This window comes from Melopsittacus undulatus, unplaced genomic scaffold, assembly GCF_012275295.1.
Source record: "Melopsittacus undulatus isolate bMelUnd1 unplaced genomic scaffold, bMelUnd1.mat.Z mat_scaffold_49_arrow_ctg1, whole genome shotgun sequence".
NCBI lineage: Eukaryota > Metazoa > Chordata > Aves > Psittaciformes > Psittaculidae > Melopsittacus > Melopsittacus undulatus.
In genome coordinates, this window is record NW_022994370.1 from 80,001 (window position 1) to 85,000 (window position 5,000).

Below are 5,000 nucleotides of genomic sequence, written 5' to 3' on the forward strand. Positions count from 1 at the left end.
ATGGGACGTGTAAATGTGCAGATGACACCAGCTCGGGTGGCAGCATTGATTTGTTGGAAGGAAGGAAGCTCTGCAGAGGGATCCGGACAGGCTGGAGCCACGGGCTGGGGCCAATGGGATGAGGTTCGGGAAGGCAAAGTGCCGGGTCCTGCACTTGGGCCACAACAACCCCCTGCAATACTGCAGGCCTGGGGAAGAGCGGCTGGAAACTGCTCATGGGAAAGGAGCTGGAGGTGCCGATTGATGGAGCTGAACGTGAGCAGCTCGTGCCCAGGCAGCCAGGAAGCCTCCAGCATCGTGGGCTGGATCAGCACCAGTGCGGCAGCAGGGCCAGGGCAGGGATTGTGCCCCTGCGCCGGGCACTGGGGAGGCCGCACCTCGAATCCTGTGTTCAGCTCTGGGTCCCTCACTGCAAGAGAGACCTTGAGGGGCTGGAGTGGGGCCAGAGAAGGGCAATGGAGCTGGTGCAGGGCCTGGAGCACAAGAGAGATGGGGAAGGGCTGAGGGAGTTGGGGGGTTCAGATGGAGAAGAGAAGGCTCAGGGGGGACCTGATGGCTCCCTCCAAGTGCCTGACAGGAGGATGGAGCCAGGAGGGGCTGGGCTCTGCTCCCAAGGAACAAGGGATGGGACGAGAGGAAACGGCCTCGAGCTGCACCAGGGCAGGTTTAGATGGAGCTGAGGAACAATTCCTGCCCCAGAGGGTGCTCAGGCGTTGGAGGAGGCTGCCCAGGGCAGTGATGGAGTCACCACCCCAGAAGTGTTCACACACCCTCAGTGCCATGGGTTAGCGGTGGCCTCGACAGTGCTGAGATAGATAAGGCCTGCACTGGATGAGCTTAAAGTTCTTTTCTGACCTGGTTGATTCTATGATTCTATGATCCTTTTTGCCGAGGCACTGGTGAACCAGGGGTTTTCTTTACTGTGAGAGTGACAGAGCACTGGAACAGGTTGCCCAGGGGGGTTGTGGAGCCTCCTACATTGGAGATATTCAAGGCCCGCCTGGACATGTTCCTATGTGATGTACTCTGGGTTACCCTGCTCTTGAGGGGGGTTGGACTGGATGATCTTTCGAGGTCCCTTCCAACCCTCGGGATTCTGTGATTCTGTGATTCTGTGTGAAGTGCACATGACACAGCAAGTGATCTGTGTGTCTAGTGCACCTGAAGGTGAACAGTTCCTTTTGGTGTTAGATCTGTAGAGGCAGATTTATCTCCAAAGCAAATCAACCATGTCCCAAGGAAACAGGCAGGGAATTCTGAGCTGTATCTTGAACACTGCCAGGGATGGGGCAGCCACAGCTTCTCTGGGCACCCTGTGCCAGTGTCCCACCACCCTCACAGGGAAAAACGTCTTCCTGAGATCTCTTCTCAGTCTCCCCTCTCTGTCACATTAAAGCCCTTCCCCCCTGTCCCATCCCCACAGCCCCTTCTTCTCCCCACAAGCAATGAGCCCAGATCCCAGGAGCTCCCCTCAGCGGCCGCAGCTCCGCTGCCGCCTCAGCGGCACGACTGCACACCCGCTGCAAAGCGGCCACACTGGGGAAGTCACATGAGGTGCTCTTGGCAACTCCTAAAGCACCCCAGGATCGCAATCGCCACCCACCTCGTTCCACGCTCCTGTGTCCACGGGCGTCACCGGCTGCGAGACACCGAGATGGGAACCACCAGAGGACCTGCTCTTGCCTCCTGCACCGGTAGCTTGTGTTCCGTGGGGCAGCTGTCGTCTCCTAGAGCTTCTGCTGAGGGGTTCCGTGGGGTTCCGTGGCCTCACACACCTGAACACGGAGTGTTCCACAAACAGGAACCCCCGTGGTCCCCGTGTCCCCGAGGTCATCGTGACGCGTGACCTCTGACTGAGTCCGTGGGGTGCTCCGCAGGCGCCCGGGGCATTCTCTGGGATTCTCTAGGGGTATCCCCAGGATGCTCTGGGAGTGCACAGAGACACGGGGGCTCCGAGCAAGCTGCTGTAGCGGAATGTGTCCCTGCCCGTGGCAGGGGTAGATCTGGATGCGCTTTAAGGCCCCTTCCGGCTCAACCCGGTCTGGGATTCCACGGTTCTCTGCCGTGCCGATGTCGGTCGCTCTGCGCTTGTCGCAGGTGGCCGTGACGCCCCGTTCCGTTGCCCGCGTTGAGCTGCGACCCCCCGCACGCTGCACCTGCGCACCACAGGTAGTGAGGAAGAGCAGCCCGTGAGGGACCTCCCCGAGCCGGCTGGGCAGAGCCTGGTCGTCCCCCCCCCCCCCCTCGAAGTGACTCCCGGAGCACCCCCGAGCGGCCAGCGGCCGGGGGCGCGGTGCTGCCGCCGTCACAAAGCCGTGGCGGTCGCCGTGGATTTGCCCGTTGTGACAAACGGGGCCCCCTCGTTGAGCGTGGGCTATTGAAGGAGCCGGATCCCTGCAGCAACCAGTGCAGAGGAGACCCCTCCGTCGGGAGGCTGCGTCTCCCGTGGCTGCCCCGCACATCCGGCTACGCGTTCTTTGACTTTGCGATCCCGTTTGAGTGCGGCTGGAAACGCGTTGTGGGTGCGTGCTGTGAAGGGAGGAGAAGCTGTCGGGAGATGCGCTGCTGCCACGGCAGCTGTAGGAGGAGAGGATGGGTGGAGAAGGAGGCACCGGGCTTGTGCCCAGTGGGAGGTGGCTGGGGAAAAGGATGCCCGAACGCACCCCCCAGACCTCAGGGCTGCGCTTCACTTCCCCCCCCCCCACCCACCCACCCACCCACCCCCCCCCCCACGCGCTCCCTACCCGTGTCTCTGTTTCTCGGAGCTGTCCCTGCCAGGAGCTCCTGCTCGGAGTCCGGCGCTGCTCCCCCCCATAGAGCGCTCGTAGAGCCAAGAACGCTTTTCCTCCCCTGCCGGGGCGTTGCTACGGCGCTCGCCTCCCCCTACCGCTGCTCGGGGGCTCTCCGCTCCTCCGCGGGGGGACGCCAGGTAGACCTGGTGGCCCGGGAGCGGCCGCCGTCTTCCCCCCCTTTCCGCCCGTGCCTTCGGGTAGACCTGGCGTCTGCCGGCGAGCCTCCCGGCGGCCGGCCGGCCATGTCGGGAGGGAAGCGGGAGGGGGTGGGGGGGGGGGGGGGGCGCAGCGGCTCCTGCAGACCCACAGGTGCGGCGGCTAGTGTCTTTCGGTCTGTCTCTGCTTAGAAGCTTGCAAGGGGAACGCGATCTTCAGCCCTCCCTGCCGTCGCCCCTGCGGTAATCTGAGCATTTGCTGGAGCACAAACGGTTTTTATTACCGACCGCTTTTCTGTCCCGGTAGGTACGTCCCTGCACGGAGATGCCTCAGCAGCATCTGGCTGTCGCCCGGGCTTTCCTGGGGCCCCGGTGCTGGGGACGAGGTGGCGGCACCTCATAATGTTCACGCGCACGCACAAACACCCCCCCCCCCCCCCCCACCCCCCCCCCCCCCCTTTTTTCCTCCGCTTCGCTGTGCTTTCCCACTCCCGTTCTCTCGTCATTCTCTCTCCGGAGTTAAAGCCGGAGCCCGCAAAGCAGGGAAGCGGAAGAACGGTGGCTGGGGAAAAGGATGCCCGAGCGCAGCCCCCCCCCCCCCCCCACCTCAGGGCTGCGCTTCACTCCCCCCCCCCCCCCCCCCCCCCCCGCGCTCCCTACCCGTGTCTCTGTTTCTCGGAGCTGTCCCTGCCAGGAGCTCCTGCTCGGAGTCCGGCGCTGCTCCCCCCCATAGAGCGCTCGTAGAGCCAAGATCGCTTTTCCTTCCCTGCCGGGGGTTGTTGTCGTTTCCCCCGCCCGGCTCCCCCGAGCACCTCGGGGAGCTCCCGGGCGGGCTGAGCGCTGGCCCCGCCTGGCAGGCGGCGGAGTCCCTGCCCCTGCGAGCGGCCCCTGGGCTGCGGGGACCCTGCCGGCGAGGACGGCGCCGGGCAGCCGGGGCCGGCTGCACGGCCGCGTTCGCGCCCTGCAGCCAGCCGGCCGGCCCCGCCCGGGACGAGGGACCCGGCTCGCCCCGTCCCTCGCACGGTGCGGAGGGGAGCCCCGCTCTGCGGCGCGTCCTCCTTACCTACGCAGGGGCACCGAGGCGGTCCTCCTGACAGATCCTCTCTGCGGCTCGCGCGTCTCCCCTGGGTGCCTGCCGGCAGCGTGCCCCAGCCCCTGCTCCTGGGCGCGGCCGTCTCTCTGCAGCCCTGCCCGCTTGCCGGCATCTGTCCGGCGAGAAGGGACCGAGAAATACCCGCCCGAAAGAGACCCTACCTATCTACCGAGCGAGCGAGCGAGCGAGAAAAGGCTGGTGAGTGCCCGGCAGCGCCGCTCGAGCTTGCGAGCATCCCGGCGGGCGGGCGGGCGGGGAGCGGGCGGGCAGCAGAGGGGTTGCTGCGGCGCTCGCCTGCCGCTGCCGCTGCTCGGGAGACCCTCGCTCCTCCGCGGGGGAACGCCAGGCAGGCCTGGTGGCCGGGGACTCGGCCGCCATCTTTCCCGCTTTCCGCCCGTGCCTCCGGGTGGACCTGCCGGCTGCCTGCGGCCGAGCGCTGGTGGGGGGGGGCGTAGTTTTCCGTCAGGTCTACCGGGCTCCGCGGGGACTCTGCCGCATTTCCAGGGAACGGTTCCGCTCGCGCCGCCGCTAGCGGGAGCTCCGGCTCGCGCCGGACTTAGCCGCGCTCCCGCGGTGCCGAGGTAGACCTGCCGGCTGCCTGCGGCCGAGCGCTGGTGGGGGGGGGCGTAGTTTTCCGTCAGGTCTACCGGGCTCCGCGGGGACTCTGCCGCATTTCCAGGGAACGGTTCCGCTCGCGCCGCCGCTAGCGGGAGCTCCGGCTCGCGCCGGACTTAGCCGCGCTCCCGCGGTGCCGAGGTAGACCTGCCGGCTGCCTGCGGCCGAGCGCTGGTGGGGGGGGCGTAGTTTTCCGTCAGGTCTACCGGGCTCCGCGGGGACTCTGCCGCATTTCCAGGGAACGGTTCCGCTCGCGCCGCCGCTAGGGGGAGCTCCGGCTCGCGCCGGACTTAGCCGCGCTCCCGAGGTGCCGAGGTAGACGTGGCCGCGCTCCCGAGGTGCCGA